Source organism: Lampetra fluviatilis, chromosome 52 (genome assembly GCF_964198595.1).
Source record: "Lampetra fluviatilis chromosome 52, kcLamFluv1.1, whole genome shotgun sequence".
Taxonomy (NCBI): Eukaryota; Metazoa; Chordata; class Hyperoartia; order Petromyzontiformes; family Petromyzontidae; genus Lampetra; species Lampetra fluviatilis.
Genome location: NC_136326.1, coordinates 8,534,375 through 8,556,085, shown reverse-complemented (window position 1 = coordinate 8,556,085; position 21,711 = coordinate 8,534,375). Strand labels below are relative to the sequence as shown.

General features: G+C 51.8%; 1 long non-coding RNA gene across 1 annotated transcript; it reads right to left on the bottom strand.

Annotated features, from left to right (window-relative positions):
• Positions 1-1,278: 1,278 nt before the first annotated feature.
• On the bottom strand, positions 1,279-21,186 carry LOC144949001 (uncharacterized). The gene is made up of 4 exons (XR_013640236.1): positions 20,003-21,186; positions 5,310-5,467; positions 3,735-3,873; positions 1,279-1,579 (listed from the first exon to the last, which is right to left on the bottom strand). It is a non-coding gene; the product is annotated as an uncharacterized LOC144949001 (long non-coding RNA).
• Positions 21,187-21,711: the final 525 nt, after the last annotated feature.

The window sequence follows — 21,711 nt, the reverse complement described above, 5'->3', positions numbered from 1 at the left end:
GCGTGCAGCGTGCAGCGATGCCCCATCCACGAATACGCAGGAGGAGGAGGAGGAGACATCGTCACGGCGATGATAAACTACGACTCCACTACTGTCACATCCTAGTCGCTGTCGTTGTTGGTGTTGTCTCTGCATCTATGTCAGCCGTGCGGAAGAATAAGAAGGCAGTGTTAGTATATGGGCAGTGTTAGTCTATGGGCAATGTTAGTATATGGGTAGTGTTAGTATATGGGCAGTGTTAGTCTATGGGCAATGTTAGTATATGGGCAGTGTTAGTCTATGGGCAGTGTTAGTCTATGGGCAGTGTTAGTCTATGGGCAGTGTTAGTCTATGGGCAGTGTTCGTCTATGGGCAATGTTAGTCTATGGGCAATGTTAGTCTATGGGCAATGTTAGTCTATGGGCAGTGTTAGTCTATGGGCAATGTTAGTCTATGGGCAATGTTAGTCTATGGGCAGTGTTAGTCTATGGGCAATGTTAGTCTATGGGCAGTGTTAGTCTATGGGCAGTGTTCGTCTATGGGCAGTGTTCGTCTATGGGCAATGTTAGTCTATGGGCAATGTTAGTCTATGGGCAATGTTAGTCTATGGGCAATGTTAGTCTATGGGCAATGTTAGTCTATGGGCAGTGTTAGTCTATGGGTAATGTTAGTCTATGGTCAATGTTAGTCTATGGGCAATGTTAGTCTATGGGCAATGTTAGTCTATGGGCAGTGTTAGTCTATGGGCAGTGTTAGTCTATGGGCAATGTTAGTCTATGGGCAATGTTAGTCTATGGGCAATGTTAGTCTATGGGCAATGTTAGTCTATGGGCAATGTTAGTCTATGGGCAGTGGCATTATCCACAATACGCTGAAGGAGGCATCATCACAGCGAGCCTCTCCGCTACTGCTCCTGCTGACTCGGCTGTCTGCCGGGTTGACCACCTGCATGTGGCATTGTATTTGTTGTTGTTGTAGTTGTTGTTGTAGTTGTTGTTGTAGTTGTTGTTGTTGTCTCTGCATCTACATGAGCAGTCGTGCGACAAGAATAAGACCGCAGCAGGTACTCATTTAAGGCTGAGTCGACCTAAAACACAAAAAAACTCAAACAAAGATCCCCCGTATAGCCTTAACAGACTGTTAGGGAAAGTGCTGTTAGCGAGCAGCACCTGTGCAGGCCGACACAGCACACGAGGGGGTGGGTGGCCAACACCACACCCAGCCGCCTTTGTCTTCCTAGTAGCGATGTTTACACAGCACACCAGGTACTCATTTGAGGCTGAGTCGACCTTGGGGAGGCACAGCACCGTCTCCGGTAATCGCCACCGGTGTTGGCCGTGAGCGGGAATCGAACTCGGGCCTCCAGGTTGGTAGCGCAGCGCTAACCGCTGCGTCACTCATCACACGCGCGCGCTCGCGATCGTCCTCCGCACGCGCGCGTGGCCTGTCGGACTTCTTTCGCACCGTACCTCGATCAGCACGAGCAGCCCGCCGCTGATTTCATCACCGACGGCGACTCCGGCTCCGAGTCCACTCCGTGGGCAGCTCCAGGGACGGGGTGACGAGGAGGAGGTGGTGGGGGCTGGCGGGTGGGGGCCCTCTTGATGATTGCGAAATTTCAGTATTGGGGGGTATGGGTGGGGGGAGTTGCGATGGAAATTATTTGTCTGCTTGTGGGAGGTGCGGGGGGGGGGTGTAGGGGGCCCCGAGTCTGTGGGGGCCGTTACATCAGCCGGTAGCCCCCCCCGCTCCACACCCTCCCCCCGACGGCGCTGGGGTAGCAGACACCAATTAGGCCGCCTACCCCCTGGGGTGCGCCAATTAGCCCGGGCCAATTCGCGCCTCTGCCGCGCCAGGAATAGAATCCCCGTGTGGGGTGTGTGGGGTAGTGTCTTTGTGTGTGTGGGGTAGTGTCTTTGTGTGTGTGGGTGTGTGTGGGGTGTGTGTGGGGTGTGTGGGGGGTGTGTGGGGTGTGTCTGTGTGTGTGTGGGGGGTGTGTGGGGTGTGTGTGGGGTATGTAGGGTGTGTGTGGGGTGTGTGGGGTGGTGTCTGTGTGTGTGAGTGTGTGTGTGGGGTGTGTGGGGTGTGTGGGGTAGTGTCTTTGTGTGTGTGGGGTGTGTCTGTGCGTGTGTAGGGTGTGTGGGGTGTGTGGGGTGTGTGTGGTGGTGTCTGTGTGTGTGGGTGTGTGTGTGGGGTCTGTGTGGGGTGTGTGTGGGGTGTGTGGGGTGTGTGTCTGTGTGTGTGGGGTGTGTGTGGGGTGATGTTCGTGTGTGTGGGGGGGTATGTGGCTAGTCTCTGGGTGTGGGGTGGTGTCTGTGTGTGTGGGTGAGTGTATTAAAGAGTGGGGAGTGGTAGTGTAGCGGTTTGCGCGCTGCGCTATGAACTTGGCGACCCGGGTTCGATTCCCACTCACGGTCAAGATCAGTGACAATTATCTGAACCGGTCCTGGGCCTCCCCTAGGTCGACTCAGCCTTAAATGATTACCTGGTGCGGTGTGTAAACATTGCCACTGGGGAGACAAAAGCGGCCGGGCGTAGTGCTGGCTACCCACCCCCTCGTGTGCCGTACCGGCTTTCATAGATGCTCGCTAACAGCACTTACCCTAATAGTCCGCTCAAGGCTATCCGGGGGATCTTTGTCTCTATTTCTTCGTGCGTTCTCTCCCCACGCTCTATCCAATTTTTTCCACTCTCCCCACTCTTTGCCTATCTACCCCCCACCCTCCTCTCTCGCAATCTCCCCTCTCTCCCCCTCTCCGCTGGCTCTCTCCCCACTCTCGTCTCTCTCTCTGTCCTCACTATCTCCCCTCTCTGTCTCTCCCCCCATCTCTCCCCTCTCTGTATCTCCCCACTCCCTCCCCACTCTCCCCCCTCTACCCCCCCACCCACCTCTCCCCTCCCACAGTCTCTCTCTCTCTCGCCGTCACTCATTGACCTTGACCCAATATTTGTATTCCCCCGTCCATTGACGCGAGCCGTTATTTGTCGTGAGGCCGAGATGACACTCACGGGTACAGAGGAGCAGTCCTCGACGTGCCTGCTGGCACGAGGAGATGTTAACTACCTCGCCTGGTGTACAGCAGGTCGTGGCTTCGATCCCGACCCTGACGATGCCTGTTGTATATTTGCAGTTCTCGTATCTTCTCTCTCTTTCTCTCTCCCACGTGGATTTCTCTCCGCGTCCTCCGGTTATCCGACCACATTTAGAATCAACATCAAACGCGCGTTTTAGGGTGTTTCGGCTGCCGCTATGAATGTCCACAGGATGATGACGACGATGATGAAAACTTCAAATCGAGATTGACAGCCATTGAGTTTGTAGTTACCACACTCTACTGCAGACAGCCCTAGAAAGAAGCCCTCTCTGCCCGTGTGGAGTTTCGCCATCACGTGGGAGTACCCACACTTTACCCCACCACGTGCTCTATGCTGAACTTCTTTCGCGCCGTACGTAACCGGTCGTGTTTAATCTGCAACAATGTAAGCGCACAGAAGAGTTCTAAAGAAATTAATTTTACATTTGGTATCGTGGTGTAGTGTAGAGCAATGTAGCGTATAGTAATGTCGTGTGAATTGTGGTGTGTAGCATAGTGTATAGTGTTGCATGTCGTGTAGTGTGTATTTAGTGTCGAGTATCCTGTAAGAATGTCTAACTTCTTTCGCACCGTACGTAGCCAGCCAAGATAATAGGAGGTGCAGGGGAAGGACAACAAACTAAACACAAGAAGCAGTTCTAAAGAAATGATGATGATCACCTCAAGGTGTACACCTCCACAGTGGCTTGCTAATATCGGAAGGGAAGAACGTTCCAGACGGCCGCAGAAGCAGCGCCTCTGAAAGCGCCGCGAGATGATGATGCGATGATCACCGTCTCATCGGGATCGCCTCGAGGACCTACCGATGCGCTCCGTGGAGATATAAAATAAGACATCAACGTTTATTCCTATTCGCCGGTCATCATTAGGGTTGTCGTAATCACCCACTGCGCGTTGCGGTCAATGTCCGTGTTCGACGCTGAGCCAACAACCGCCGATGCTGCTGTGCGGATGACCACCGGAGTCTCGCGTGGCGATGCTTCGTAGCTTCCTTGGCGAGCATTCGCCAAGGTGGTTCTGGTCAGTTTGTGGCAAGCACTTTGCGTGCAATGAGTCTGAACTTGTCGTGGTGGTCGTGGTGGTCGTGGTGGTCGTGGTGGTCGTGGTGGATGCCGGTGGTGTAGCGGTTAGCGCTACGCTCCGCTACGATCCCATGCGACACGAGTTCGATCCCCGCTCACGGCCAACACCGGTGACGATTATCTGAACCGGTCCTGGGTTTCTCCTAGGTCGACTCAGCCTCAATCGAGTGGTTTGTGTGGTGTGTTTGCCACTCGCTGACAACAGTCTGCTCGAGGCTACACGGGGCATCTTTGTCTTTGTTTGATGGGCGTGGTGGGTGCGCCCATTTCACACTGACGCCTGGACAGGATTACAAGTCCAGTGATAGACGACTGCTGTCACTTACAGCCGTTTGTCACTCCACACGAAGATGCACAAAGACAGAGACCCCCGCCGCATAGACTCGGAAGAGAGTGCAGGGGCAAGTGCTCTGATCGAGTAGTACCACCTATGAAGGCCGGCACGGTACACCAGGGGGTGAGTGGTGAGCACCACGCCCGGCCGCCTTTGTCTCCCTAGTGGCGATGCTTAAATATGGCACCAGATACTCATTTGAGGCCGAGTCGAGGGCCAGGATCGGTTTAGAAAATCGTTACTGTTGCTGCATGCGGAGTTCTTAGCGTAGCGCGCTCACCGCTGCACCACCGCTCCCCATACGAAACAACAAAGACGCACACAGACACACACACAGGCCCACACACACACAGACACACACACGAACACACACACAGACACACACAGACACAGATACACACAGACGCCACACTGCTCCCAGGAGTGAGGCTATTTGCGGTTGTGTGCTTAGGTCTCATGCGATGTCTTTCGTAAAAGCAATGCCCTCTTCAGTAATACACCTGGATATGCGTATATTTGATATACGAAATACGACTAATAATACGAATGCAGATGCAGGCCGTGATTAGAAGGGGAAACTGGCACTATTGTTAGATTAAAAACAACAGGAAAATAATGAATTGGTAATTATAATCATGAAATTCTAATGATTAAATTATAAAGTATAATCATAAAATTTGAAATGTTTTAAATAACATTCTGAATTAATACTCGTAAAATTATGATTCTGAAATCGTAGAATTATAATTACGAAATGATAATGATGAATGTGTTGTGCGGACAAATGTAAAGAACCGGAGAGAGAGAGGAAGCACGAACAGTGGTGGATGTCTTTGACGTCGATTTGAGAGGAGATTGGTGGCAGACGGATCTGGCGGCCGCGTGAGCATCGTGGCACCGCGAGGCAGAGGGGAGGGTGGAGCCGAACGAGGTGCCTGTGTGCTGTGAACACCAACTCTCACCGCACGTGATCAGCCCTGCTCGTCAGAGGTGTGGGAGAAGAACAACACAACTAAACAACAACAACAACAATCAGTTCTCAAGAAATGTTTTTTTCTGTTTAGCATAGCGGTATAGTGTATGGCAGTGCAGTACATAGTAGTGTAGTCTATAGTGTAGTGTGTAGCGTAGTGTAAAGTGTACTACGTAGTGTAGTGTGTTTTTTAGGGTACAGTTGTTGAACTTCTTTCGCACCGTACGTAAGTGCAGGTGCCGGAGAAGGACAACAAACGAAACACAAACAGCAGCGTTGTAGAGAAGACATTTTCAACGTCGATGATTATTTAAAAGTGCATAACTCCAGTGGCTTCCTAGCATCGGATGTGATGATCGCCTTTGTTCCACGTTTAGCCAAGATCCGCCTTGTTGATGGTGGTGGTGATGAATGGTAGTGTTGATGCTGGTGATGATGGGTGGATGTGTTGATGATGATGGGTGGTAGTGTTGATGATGGTAGTGATGATGGGTGGTAGTGTTGATGCTGGTGATGATGGGTGGATGTGTTGATGATGATGGTGATGATGAGTGGTAGTTTGATGATGGTGGTGATGATGGGTGGATGTGTTGATGATGGTGGTGATGATGGGTGGTAGTGTTGATGGTGATGATGGGTGGTAGTGTTGATGCTGGTGATGATGGGTGGATGTGTTGATGATGATGGTGATGGGTGGTTGTGTTGATGGTGGTGATGATGGGTGGTTGTGTTGATGGTGGTGGTGATGAGTGGATGTGTTGATGATGATGGTGATGATGGGTGGATGTGTTGATGATGATGATGATGGGTGGATGTGTTGATGATGGTGGTGATGATGGGTGGTAGTGTTTATGGTGGTGATGGGTGGTTGTGTTGATGATGCTGGTGGTCATGATGATGGTTGTGATTATGTTACATGGTGATGGTGTTGCTGGTGAGTTTTCTTATGATTGCGATGATAGAATTCATGGTGATGTTGATTGTGACGATGGTGATATTTTTATTGCATTTTTTTGTTTGTGATCTTCTTCCCTTTCCTCTGCACTCCCATCGCGTTATTTCGTGTCGTTTGTTGTTGTGACGTGCTCACTCCCGTGCCACGAGTGCCCATATGTGGGCAAAAGTAGCTACACATGTAGTAGCTACCGGACCCGCACTTTCAAGGGCCCCGCGCTAAATGCTTTCAAGCTATCAATTCTGCACTTGCTCTATTACTGTGGTACTATACCGCCTTCAACTTGTATGAACGACTGGGTGTTTAAGGTTAGAGATGTTTCGTATCATCTGGCTGTAGAGCAAATGAAAAAATACGATGATTTAATCGTGTAAGTAAAAAATGTGTGTTTTAATATTAACGTGTTTTTGTTTATTTATTTAGGGCCCCTTTATAACAACATGTGTGACAGGCCCCGCACTGCCCACATGCCGCACCAGACGACTGGATGCGCGTGTGTGCGCGTGTGCGTGTTGTTTTAATTTCATTATTTTAAACGTACGTGGCGTTATTTAAATATAAAAATCTCCCAAGACAGACGAAGAATATGGCCGTGATTAAAATGGGAGCTCGTCTAAACGCTTTCAAAGCGACGAGGCCTAATTTTAATGCGTGTCACCAGTTCTCTCTCTCTCTCGGCTCTCGGATTAAATAAATTATAAAACATTCACCACCACCACAGTCGTCACAAAAGTTTTCGGCGGTTTGAAGAAGTGCAAATTAGAATTCTTCGACATTGAATAGATTTTTTTTTGTTAAGGATGAGAGATTACAATTTGACTTTAAACTTTCGTCACTGCAGAATTCTTGTCCTTCGTTCTTTGGTCGTGGGTTTTTTGTTTTTATTATTTTCAATTTATTAATTTATTTTTCATTTTTATTTAATCTTATTTAATAAAAAAAATTATACGTGACTTTACCGAAAGAACCGAGAATATGAGAGATTATATATGTATTTATAAAGCCTGGGTAGAAAGTGGATGTGCTATGGTATATATGTACAGTACCGTACTGTACATCCTCCTCCCCACTAAAACTATTTTTTAAAACTCAACTGTTTTACATTGCCAGGGATGGCCCCACTCAGCTATTTAGAGATCTCTTGTATTTTCTTCAGAATCAACCTGGCCACAAATGACAGCCCATCGAAAGTGGCTTCTCATCTTCACGTGGAAATTCGTAGCAGCCAGCCAAATACTCTGAACGCGTGATGTTGATTCTTAATGTGCAGCGAAAAGCCGCTGGGAAAAAATCAACGCCACCGCGGGGAGAGAGAGAAAGAGAGAGACACGCGCAACCTCTAAATATACAGCAGGAGGCGTCGTCAGGGTCGGGACGGAACCCACGACATCCTGTGCACCAGGCGAGGTAGTCAACATCTCATCTCTCCCCTCGCCTCCCAACTCATTCTCGTCCCCTCTCGTGCTCCCCCCGTGACCCCTACGTGCCCTCTGTCGCTGTCACTCATTCCTCAACCTGGGCGACCTGTGACAAAGAGCTTCATAGCTCATCGGATTCCTCGCGCAGTCGAAATAACGATTCTAAATCAGAGTCAACCCGTGCACTGTCCAATGCCATCTAAATCACTCTGTTTTTCTTACCACTTTCTTTAAACTATGGCACTGTATACGTAAGTATGTTGAACTTCTTTCGCACCGTACGTGGCCAAACCGCGCTAATCGGAGGTGCGGGGGAAGGAGAAAAAACTAATATCACGAAAAAAAAATAAGTTGCAAAGAAATGAGTTCGTCAATCTCGATTATGCTGAGTTCAAAGTGCTTCATAGCTCCACGGTGGCGTCCGAACATCGGAGGGAAGAACGTTCCAGACGGCCGTGGAAGCAGCCCATCTGAAAGCGCCACGTGATGATGATGCGGTGATCACCGTCTTACAGAGATCGCCTCGAGCTACTGGGGCCCTCTATTGATCTGTAAAATAAGACGTCAATGTTTCTTCTAATTTCAATCTAGATTTTAAGTTTTCGTGACTGCGGGGATCCATACCCTTTGGTTCTTTCGGTAAAGTCAAGTAGGTGTGAAATAAAAATAAATTAAATAACGACGTTTTGATTGCAACACAAGCAATCATCATCAGGTGCTGTGTTCGTTAGGGTTGTCATAATCACCCACTGTCCGTGAATGTGGCCGCGTCTGAATAAAGAGAGATATGAAGAGACGAGCAGTCGTCTATGGGTCTTTGTGTGCGTCCATGATTTGACAGTCAATTAAATAATCACCCTCTAACTCGAGTCATACAGCAGCATCGCCACCCACACACTCACCCCATCCACTCACCCACTCACTCACCCACCCACTCACCCACCTACCAACTCACCCACTCGCCCATGCACTCACCCATGTAGTCACCCACTCACCTCCTCATCCATTTACCCACCCACTGACCCACTCATTCATCCACTCATCCACCTACCCACCCAACTACTCACTCACCCATTCACCCACCCACTGACCCACTCATCCATCCACTCATCCACCTACCCACCCACCCACCTACCCACTCACCTACCCACTCACCTACCCACTCACCTACCCACCCACCCACTCACTGCAACGACTCGGCAGGAACCTCTTGAAAAGGAGTCCTGAGACTCACTGGGTGAACAAGCAGAGCACTACTAATAATTATAGTTTACCACTGGGCATCTGTGAAAAAGAGATGTATAGCTCAGTGAAACCCTCCAGTATAAATACATATTCTGATTCTATACAACCCATAGGGTGCACAAACAGCACCGTGTACAAAGACAAAGATCCCCCGTATAGCCTTAACATACTGTTGGGGCAAGTGCTGTTAGCGAGTATCGCCTATGAAGGCCGGCACTGTGGCACACAAGTGGGTGGGTGGCCAGCACCACGCCTGACCGCCTTTGTCTCCCCAGTTGCGATGCTTTCTACACACCGCACCAGTTGAGGCTGAGTCGACCTAGGGGAGTCCCAGGAATCAAACATCAGGTTCGCCGGGTTCGCAGCGCGCTAACCACCGTCCCACCGCTCCCCACCACTACCACCACAGCACTCTCTCCTCACCGTCTCTCCTCACCCCCTCTCCTCATCCCCCTCCCCTCACCCTGTCCCCTCACCCTCTCTCCTCACCCCCCTCACCCCCTCCCCTCACCCTCTCCCCTCACCCTCTCCCCTCACCACCTCACCATCTCACCTCACCCTCTCCCCTCTCCCCTCACCCCCTCTCCTCACCCCCTCACCCCTCACCCCCTCACCTCACCCCTCACCCTCACCCCTCACCCCTCCCCTCACCCTCTCCCCTCACCCTCTCCCCTCACCACCTCACCATCTCACCTCACCCTCTCCCCTCACCCCCTCTCCTCACCCCCTCACCCCTCACCCCCTCACCTCACCCCTCACCCTCACCCCTCACCCCTCCCCTCACCCTCGCTAGGACGGCGTTCGCGCGCTGATTTCCCTGCGGCTCCGTGTGGCCTCCTCCTCCTCGTCGCCGTGACGCACGCGGGCCCCGGGGGCACGGGGGGGGGGGCACGGGGGGGGGGCACGGGGGGGCCCAGAGGTGATTGCGGCCCTGACCCCCTCCACTACCCTCACCCCTCCTCCTCACCCCCTACGCGACCCTCACCCACACCCCCTCACCCCCTACGCGACCCCTACCCCCACTCCCTCACGTCACCCTATAGCGAGAGGAATCGTGGATGTGGAGCGCAATGCACGGAGAGTCCAGACCTCGTAGCCACGCCATCTACTCACCCCAACACGCACCCTCACCAACTCACTCACCCACTCACTCACCCACTCACTCACCCACTCACTCACTCACCCACTCACTCACTCATCCACTCATGCACTCACTCACCCACTCACCCACTCACCCACTCACTCACTCACCCACTCACTCACCCACTCACTCACCCACTCACTCACTCACCCACTCACTCACCCACTCATCCACTCACTCACCCTCTAACTCACTCACCCACTCACTCACTCACCCACTCACCCACTCACTCACCCACTCACTCACCCACTCCCTCACCCACTCACCCACCCACTCACTCACTCACCCACTCACCCACCCACTCACTCACTCACTCACCCACTCACTCACCCACTCACTCACCCACTAACTCACTCACCCACTCACTCACCCACTCACTCACTCACCCACTCACTCACCCACTCACTCACTCACCCACTCACCCACTCACTCACCCACTCACTCACCCACTCACTCACCCACTCACCCACCCACCCACTCACTCACTCACCCACTCACCCACCCACTCACTCACTCACCCACTCACTCACCCACTCACTCACTCACCCACTAACTCACTCACCCACTCACTCACCCACTCACTCACCCACTCACTCCAACACCCACACACACAGCTCCACCCAAACCACTCACTCCCTCACCCCTCCCCTCACCTCCTCACCCCTCCCTCACTCTGACCCCCATTCCCTCACCTCCTCCACACCCCCTACCCTCACCTCCTCACCCCACCACTCTCTCCCGGCTCCCGTCACCTTCTCACCCCTCCCTCACCCCTCCCCTCACCTCCTCACCCCACCCCTCCCTCACCTTCTCAACCCACCCCTCCCGTCACCTCCTCACGCCACCCCTCCCTGACTCCCTCACTTCCTCTCACCTCATCACCCCTCCCCCTCCGCCTCACCCCATCCTCCTCCTCCTCACCCCATCCTGTGCACCACGTGGGAGCGGACACCACGTGGGGACGCCTCCTTAATTGGTCACGTGACGCGGCGGGGTCGTTACAGTCGGCGAGGGGAGGTAATTGGCGTGGCCGTTTCCGTCGTTGCTAATGACCCCCCCCCCCCCTTCATTCATCCCCCCACCCCCCAGAGGAAGTGGGGGGGGGGCGAGGCAACGCCTCTCGTGAGGTTGTTGCCGTGTTTGTGTCGTCACGGCTGCCCCCCGTGCGTGAGCCACACATAGAGGCGCAGCCCTGCAAGCGCCGTGCTCCCCCCCCCCCCTACACCGCTAGCAGCACTGGGGCTAGTGCTGTTAGCGAGCACCTACGACGGCCGTAAAAGGCGCGCGAAGGGGGGGGGGGGGTGGATGGCCAGCACCACGCCCGGCCGCCTTTGTCTCCCCAGCGGCGATGTTCACACATGTCACCACGTCACTCATTTGAGGCTGAGCCTACCTAGCGGAGCACCAGGACCGGCTCAGATGATCGTCGCCGGTGTTGGTGGCCCGGGTATCGAACTCGGGCCGCCGGGTTCGCAGCGCAGCGCGGTGCCACTCACTCACTGGCTGCGGAACAGAGGCAGGGCATTCCAACTCCAGTGAACGACTCTTTCACTCCGTGTTAGTTGGGCAGGGCAAGGCCCACAGGGCTACGTGGCTCCTGCTGAGAAGCGAGCTGCCTATCACAAATGGACGAATTGTCTCATCACGTGGAAATGTATTGCATTGAAGCACTCTGATAGCATGGCGATGTTGATTCTAAATGTGGATGGAAAAACAGGAGGGCCCGGAGAGGAAATTCACGCGAACACGGGGAGACAGAGAGAGAGAGACGCGCAAACTCCAAATACTCAGCAGATGGGTCGGGATTGAACCCACGACCTCCTGTGGACCAGGCGAGGGAGTTAACATCTCATAGGCACCGTGGCACACAAAGGATGCAGGCAGGGTCGGGATTGGAGCCAGGCTCTGCATGCTGCGAGGTGCACGTGTTACGACTCCACAGCCCTGCTGTACGTATGCCGATGGTGATGGGCATTTTATTAATTGTATGAAGATGACAATGATGGGTACATTATTAATTTCAGAGGATTATGATGATATTTCGTCTTCATTCAGTCTCCACTTGCCATGTAGCTGATTGAACAGATTGCGCTTTTGTACGACCCGCACGGGGAGGAAGGGAGGGGTCCACGTGGGGGGGGGGGTGACTAGGGGGCTGGGGGGGGGATGCAGGGGGGAGGGCGGCGAGAAGAGAGACAGAGATTGGGGAGTGTTTGGAAGGAGAGGCGATGGGGGAGTTGGGTTGGTGGGGGAGGGAGGGAGGGGTGGAGGCTGGAGGGAGGGCGGGAGGGAGGGAGGGAGGGAGGGCGGGGGGGGAGGAGGGGAGGGGGGGGAGGGAGCAGCAGCTGTTGAGGCGCTACTGCGACCCCCCCCCCCCACTCTTGAGGACGTCCTCGTGCTAGTCCGGGTCAAGCACGACACCGTCGTCACTCCCCCCCCGTGACCCCTGGCGCTAACCCCTGGCCCCACTCGCTGCTCCCTCCACCCCACCCCCCTCGCACCCCCCTCCCTCCACCTCGCCCCTCCGAGGTTATTTATTAAGCAGGGATAACGTGGAGGCGGGCAGCACCCAGATGCATTATTCAAAGGAAGTGGTCAAACCTCACGGTGTGCGTGTGCCTGTGTGTGTATGTAGGTGCTCGCTAATAGCACTTGCCCCAAGAGTGTGTGCTGGCTATATGGGGGATATTTGTCTTTGTTGTATCTAGTGGTGGTGTAGTGGTCAGCGCACGGCGCTACGAACCTGGCTACCTGGGTTCGATTCCCGCTCACGGACAACACCAGCGACGGTTATCCGAACCGGTCCTGGGCCTCAAATGAGTAGGCGGTGCGGTGTGTACTAAACATCGCCACTGGGGGAGACAAAGGCGGCCGGGCGTGGTGCTGGCCACACAACCACCTCACGTGCCCTAGCCGGCCTGCATTAGATGCTTACTCGCTCCGAGCACCTTGCCCCAACAGCACTCCGCTAAGGCTACACGGGTGATCTTTGTCTCTGCGATCTGTGTGTGCTGATGCTTTCTTCAAAACAATGACGGCTATTGGCTCATTTCTCCCTCTCGGCATTTGAATCCGGTGCTCAGAGTTAGTCCACAATCAGCTGACCTGTTGCCCCTCGGCGACCTGTGACCCCTCTCCCCCCTCCTCCCCCCCTCCTCCTCCTCCCTGCCCTTGCCTTGAATGAGGACGCAGAAATCTCCCTCCAACTCTCAGAATGAAGTCAGTCTCGTTCATAGACCCCGTCGCCCCCCTCCCCACCACCCCTCCCCCTTCTCCACCCCACCCCCCTTGCTTCCCCTCTCTCCCACTCACCGGCCACGTGTCAACGTGGCCAATATTGTCGGGTGGTGGATGGGCTGACGACACCAAGGTTGATAATTGAGGAAAATGAGCAAAGAAGGTGTCAGTTTTGTTGCCAGATAAAAGGGTAAAAAAACAATTATCATATTTTTTACTGGCAAATGAGGTACCAATGGTGACACCAACGTTGCCATCAAACAACAGCACAGCACCGACACCCACGTGGTCTGAGGCCGACACCGCGGATGGCCTCTGTGGTCTTGTTGTGCGTGCCGCACTCTCGTGCGAGTTGGCGTCGATTCTAAATGCGGAGGGGGAACCCCGGAGGGCCCTGAGACAAATCCGCGCGACCACGAGGGAGAGAGAGACACGCAAACTCCACATTTACAAACAGAGTCGGGATGCAACCCACGACTTCCTGTATACCAGGCGAGGTAGTTAAGATCTCACCACGGGGTGAGAGAGAGAGAGACACGCAAACTCCACATTTACAAACAGGGTCGGGATGCAGCCCACGACCTCCTGTATACCAGGCGAGGTAGTTAACATCTCACCACGGGGTGAGAGAGAGAGACACGCAAACTCCACATTTACAAACAGAGTCGGGATGCAGCCCACGACCTCCTGTATACCAGGCGAGGTAGTTAACATCTCACCACGGGGTGAGAGAGAGAAACACGCAAACTCCACATTTACAAACAGAGTCGGGATGCAGCCCACGACCTCCTGTATACCAGGCGAGGTAGTTAACATCTCACCACGGGGAGAGAGAGAGAGAGACACGCAAACTCCACATTTACAAACAGGGTCGGGATCGAACCCACGACCTCCTGTATACCAGGCGAGGTAGTTCACATCTTGACACATTTTGAGAGGGCGGGCGGGGGGGGCGGAGAGGGGCGGGGCTAATGTCGCCGATTAAACATCGTCAGTGGGGGGGGGAGGTTGGACAGCAGCACGATGATGATGACGGCAGGGGGGGGGGGCTGTGGGGGAGAGGGGGGGCCGCTAGTGGCCCCCGCAGGAGGAGGGGAGGGGGGCACCCGTGGGTATATCTGCTCAATCCCGAGCTATGAATGCTGCGATACGTGCATTGTCTTTGCACTGTTCGCCCGTGAGCGTTGATCTCTGCTCTACTCACACTGGTGCAGAAACAAGGCCATTAGGCATCCGGTGTAGGAGGCCAATCCGTTTCAAAGGATCGGCTCACAAGTAACGGCATCGAATTTATCCCCCGCCTCTGTTTAATACTGGGACAGGAGGGTGATTTCTTCACATCTCTGGCTGTAGCCTGGTGATGCTGCTGGTGGTGGTTGGTATTGTTGGTGTAATTACCGGCGAATCGTCACAGTTCTCGAATTATAAATGTTGTAGTGGGTTTACGCTCCAACACACAACCGGTTAGTGCTGAACTAGTAACGAATCGGCATCTTTCGTTTACGTGACAAACCTTGCTAATTGGCTGTGTCGGGTGGTGGTGGATTTAACGACACATTTATATTTACGTGATCTAACTCACCACAACCTCTCTTATGGACAGTTTCAAAGACATTGCGTAATATTATTTTTTATCATCACGCGTGGTTAATGTGGACTTGATACCTTACAAAAGGAATCGATTTGGTGATTGAACGTCTTCATCAATCAAAGTTGCGTTACAACGAACTTTGGAGGTTATTTAACAATTTTTGTTTACACACAAAGCTAAAAATAACGTAGAATAATAAGTGCACTGTAATTATTAAAAAGGAAAAATAGTCGATCTACGGTATTATATAACTTAAACATGATGGTTATTTTATTTATGTTAGTTTTTTTATATTGTACAGTAAATAAATGTAATGTTGATTTCAACATGAATTGACTTTGGTTTACAATACGAATGATAATTTAAGAAGCGATTATAGTTTTGAAATGCTAAGTTACGAAAGCTGGGAATGCATCCTCATAACTACTGACGTTAAACGTTATTCAATATATAAAGTTCCAATATACCATCGAAATTCCATGATCGCATCTATTTCGTAAATCGAGGTAAGACTCTAAATTGTCCCTTTTTTACAATATGAATGGTAAGTTACTAAGACTAAGAACGCATCATTGTGGTACATAACGTCAAAATATATATGCCATGGAAGCAGGTTTGTAATTACGGTGTTGGTAAGCTGAGGACTGCCTGCACTAATGTTATATGTTTGTCAATGTACTCCTGTCGATTCCAAACACGTTGTACGGCATGTACACTACACACGGGGAATGGATTTACAAGTTGTATAATCTTCTGTAGATGTTAATGCCACTGGGTCTTCATATTCTGCAGATGTAGATGCCACTGGTTCTTCATGTTCTGCAGATGTAGATGCCACTGGTTCTTCATGTTCTACAGATGTAGATGCCACCGGTTCGTCGTGTTCTGCAGATTAGATGCCACTGGTTCTTCATGTTCTGCAGATGTAGATGCCACTGGCTCTTCACGTTCTGCAGATGTATATGCCACTGGTTCTTCACGTTCTGCAGATGTAGATGCCACTGGTTCTTCACGTTCTGAAGATGTAGATGCCACTGGTTCTTCACGTCCTGCAGATGTAGATGCCACTGGTTCTTCACGTTCTGAAGATGTAGATGCCACTAGTTCTTCACGTTCTGAAGATGTAGATGCCACTAGTTCTTCACGTTCTGAAGATGTAGATGCCACTAGTTCTTCACGTTCTGAAGATGTAGATGCCACTGGTGCTTCACGTTCTGCAGATGTAGATGACACTGGTTCTTCACGTTCTGCAGATGTAGATGCCACTGCTTCTTCACGTTCTGCAGATGTAGATGCCACTAGTTCTTCATGTTTTGAAGATGTAGATGCCACTGGTTCTTCACGTTCTGCAGATGTAGATACCACTAGTTCTTCATGTTTTGAAGATGTAGATGCCACTGGTTCTTCACGTTCTGCAGATGTAGATGCCACTAGTTCTTCATGTTTTGAAGATGTAGATGCCACTGGTTCTTCACGTTCTGCAGATGTAGATGCCACTGGTTCTTCACGTTCTGCAGATGTAGATGCCACCACCGCCATCTACAGCGCCAGTGGTTGAACTTACGACTCTCGGTCTCAAAAGGCACCTGGACTTACGGACATATTCATTCGTATCTCTGAAAGTTCGTAAGACGAATGTTCTTAAGTAGAGGAGTCCCTGTACGAAGTTATGTTACATGAGCGAAGCTCCAGGAACGCATCTACTTCGCACATATCGAGCTATTACTGTAATCGATCCCCAATTAATCAGATCGTGGGTGGTAGAATTGACAAAGGAATCGAATCGCGTTGGGGTCTCGCAGTCATGGCCACAACAGAAGACATCACAGAGCCAGTGCAGCCTCCAGGCCGGACTCTACCAACAGGGTTCGGGGTTATTGTGGGGGGGTTGTTGCTCGTGAGGGTGGCGGCGGTGTGGGCGAAACCGTAATTAAACCATAGAAACAACACTAAGTGGCGGTGATATCACCACGGCGCTTGTGCCAGACTGTGTGTAAGTTGAGTCCACGTGAGGTGTCGAACACCCGCTGGCTGGCAAGAGGTCACGGGGCAGACTAAGGTGCCACGGGTCGACTGACTGAGATTACTGTATGATGCACCACCTGTGTCCCCTACTGTGCCAACTTGCTTGTGTTTTAGCCGCCCGGTGCTCCTCTCATTGTTGTGAGCGTCGCTCCTCCGCCCTCCGTTGTTGTTGGAGGGCGACTGCCTCCAACTGCCCAGTAGCGTCCTTAACGAGCCTCCTCCACAGAGGTCGATCTTGACACCGCTGGTACCAGTCATCGGCAAGTCCACTCAGCTTCACATCCTTCTGTACCACATCACTCCATCCCTTCTCTAGCCCGTGCCTCGCCCGTTTAACCCCCTCTATTTGGCCGTACAAAAGCTGCTTATGCATGTGGTGGCTGGGCATGCGGGCTACATGACCCAGCCAATGCAGCTTTGCCTGCCAGAGGAGCTCACCGATGGGACTTTTTCCAGATCTTTCAAGGATTTGTGAGCTCCTCACACAATCCAGCCTGCAGGTTAAACCCAGAATGGATCGTAGACAGGCCAGCCTAAATGTTTCTAACTGGCGAAGATGTTCCATTAGGGAGGTCCACGTTTTTCAAGCGTAGAGAAGGGAGGGAATGACTGTGGAGCGACAGACCAGGTAGCTTCCACACAGCGCTACGCAACCGATGAAAAGATAATACCGCTCGACTGATTCGGAGTGAGACCTCTGCTGTCAAAACAGAGCCGTCATGAGCACACTGCCGAGGTATGGGAAACTCTCCACAACTGCCCCATTACTAATTGGGAGTTGTGGGGGTGGAGTGTCTAATCGTACAGAATACCCAGGCAGGTGCTTAGTTTTTGTGGGGCTGATGGTAAGGCCCCACCTCTTAGTGGCACACTCCAGGTCAGCAGATCATCGGCATACATGACATGGTTAACCAATAGGGAGCCATCCCATGACTGCACCTGGGCATCAATCAGCCTTCCATTGTGTTTGTACCAAATGGTAATTCCTCCGGTACAGCCATCGATGGCTTCACGAACTACGTAGTCGAATTAGATTATTAATAATTTGGGAGCCAGAGGACATCCATGTCGCACACCAAGGTGAACAGAGAATGGCTCCGACTCCCGGCCATGTAATTTTACCCGGACCCGCTCACCATTATGAAGGTTCTTAATGGTTGTGAGCAAAAGGTCATAGACTCCGAAAGCACAAAGAACAGAGCACAGGCCTACTGATGGTATCATAGGCCTTGTCCAGGTCAATAAAGCAGAGATGTGGGTCTTTTTGGAATTCCCTACACCTCTGCTGTAGCAGACGGACAGAACATATGGCATCTGTGCAGGCCTGCCCTTTCCTGAAACCACATTGGGGCTCCACAAGCCTCTCCTCAGCGTGCCTGGCAAGGCGATATTGAATAATCCTTGCCAGGACCTTTCCTGCCACACTAAAGAGTGAGATGCCCATCTAGTTGTTACAGTCTGTGTAGTCCTCCTTCTTAGAGAGGGGGGCCACCAGGGCATCCTTCCAATCCTGCGGAACCCGTCCAGTGGTCCCGACTGTTAGTATGATGTCATGTAGGGCACAAACGCACACCCTCTCTAAGCATTTCGCTTGGGAGATCATCTCTGCCCGGTGCCTTTCCCGGTCTCAGACTCTGGATCTCCTTCAGTACTTCCTCAACAGATGACATCTCAGCCAGCCACTCACAGGGGGTGACTTCTTCTTCCAATATATGAGACACCGCAGCGTCAGCATAGTCATAGAGACACATCGAGGTACGTATAAATACATTAAGATACAATTTTACACATATAGATACATGGATATGCGAGGCAAGTCACCGGAGTCCTCTGTGATCGGACAATGCCGGATAGGCTGAAGGGAAAAATTTACAAGACCATCGTCCGACCGGTGGCACTCTAAGGATCCGAGTGCTGGCCAGCCACAACTGTACACGAACAAGCCCTCCATGCCATGGAGATGAGGATGCTCAGATGGAGCCTCGGACTCACTCGATGGGATCGTGTCATGAACGAAGACGTTCGGAAGCGACTTGGTGTGGCCCCCATTGCGGACAAGATGCTTGAGGCAAGGCTTCGGTGGTACAGCCACGTGATGCGAAGTGAAGAGTCATCAGTGGCCAAGACTGCCGTGCGTATTGAGCCAGAGAGCCGATGTGGACGTCCGAAGAAGCGATGGATGATGGATCGAATAAAGGAAGACGTGAAGACGGTCAACGCATCCCCCGAAGATGCCCTGGACCGAGCCAAATGGAGAAGACAATGCCGAAAAGCGGACCCTGCGCCACAGCGGGAACAACGCTAGGACGAAGAAGAAGATACATGGATATGCGTAGAGATACATCGATAATAGAGACGCATAGACACACATCGAGATACACCGAGACACGTCGAGCTACATACTCATAGAGCCGCATAGAGATTCATACTCATGCACAGAGACATAGGGAGATGCATAGATATGCGTACAAAGTCCAAAGATTGGACAGGGCTAATTGTCTGAGAGAGATTCCTTCGTAAAATCCACGTGAGATGAAATGACGCGATACGACTCAAAACGCATCACGAGGAGGAGGGAGGGAGGGAGGGAGTGGAGGGGGGGAGGAAGTAGAGGAGGAGGAAGAGAAGGAGGAGTAGGGGGGAGAAGATGGGGAGGGAGGAGAGGATATGATGCGAGGAGGTAGAGGAGGAAGAGGTGGAGGAGGATCGTGTCAATTGAGACACACAGCTAACACACAGTGACACACGCGTGCGTGTGTGTGAGATTGAAAGGGGAGCGGTGGTGCAGCGGTTAGTGCTACGAACCCGGCGACCCGAGTTCAATTCCCGCTCTCGGCCAACGCCAGTGACGATTATTTTAACCGGTCCTAGCGGCCTCCCCTAGGTCGACTCAGCCTGAAATGATGTGCTGGGTGCTGGCCACTCACCCCCTCGTGTGCCAGTGACGGCCTTCATCACAGGTGCTGCTCGCTAACAGCACTTGCCCCAACAGCCTGTTTCAGGAGATATTGGTGATCGTTGTCTTTGCGCGAGTGCGCGCGCGCGTGTGTGTATGCGCGTGCGCGCATCTGTAACATATTACATCGATAACTTTACACAGCCTGCGATGACGCGACGAATATATTGCACGCCGGGCGATCGTGCGATGACAATGAATTATTAAAGCGGCCCGATGCGGGGGGGGGGGGGGTCTAAGCCTCGCTCTGAATCCTGGAGGACGATCCACCGATTCCATCTCCGCTCGCCGGGGAGTCTGGGACAGACTGCCGGGGCAAGAAGGTGGGCGGTACGAGCGCCCGGCCGCCTTTGTCTCTCCAGTGGCGATGTTTACCACACACTGTTACCAGGTGTACTCATTTGAGGCTGAGTCGACCTAAGGGAGGTACATGACGGGTTCAAATTGAATGTCACTTGAAGTTGACCGTGAGTGGGATTCAATCCCACAAATAAACACGAAAAAAGACAACGATGAAGATTCCCCGTATAGCGTTAATAGACTGCAGAAGCAAGTGTTGTTAGCGAGCACACGTGAAGGCGGGCACAGCACAAAGACACACACACACAGAGACACACACACAGACTCACAGAGACACACAAACACACATAACTACACACAGAGACTCACAGAGACACAAATACACATTAACACACAGAGAAATACACAGAGAAACACACACACAGACTCAAAGAGACACAAAGACACACACACAGATAAACACACACAGAAACTCACATAGACACAAAAACACACACACAGCGACACACACACAGACTTATAGAGACAGACAAAGACACAGAACTACACACAGAGAAACACACACAGACTCACAGAGACACAAAGACACACAAACACACCAAGAAACACACACACAGACTCACAGAGACACAAAGACACACACACACAGATCCACACACACACAGACTCACAGAGACACAAAGACACACACACAGAGACTCACAGAGACACAAAGACACACACACAGAGCCACACACAAAGACACACACACACAGATCCACACACAAACAGACACACAGAGACACAAAGACACACAAACACACAGATCCACACACAAACAGACTCACAGAGACACAAAGACACACACACAGAGACTCACAGAGACACAAAGACACACACACAGAGCCACACACAAAGACACACACACACAGATCCACACACAAACAGACTCACAGAGACACAAAGACACACACACACAGATCCACACACAAACAGACTCACAGAGACACAAAGACACACACACAGAGACTCACAGAGACACAAAGACACACACACAGAACCACACACAAAGACACACACACACAGATCCACACACAAACAGACTCACAGAGACACAAAGACACACACACACAGATCCAAACACACACAGACTCACAGAGACACAAAGACACACACACAGAGATCCACACACAAACAGACTCACAGAGACACAAAGACACACACACACAGATCCACACACAAACAGACTCACAGAGACACAAAGACACACACACACAGATCCACACACACACAGACTCACAGAGACACAAAGACACACACACAGAGATCCACACACAAACAGACTCACAGAGACACAAAGACACACACACACAGATCCACACACAAACAGACTCACAGAGA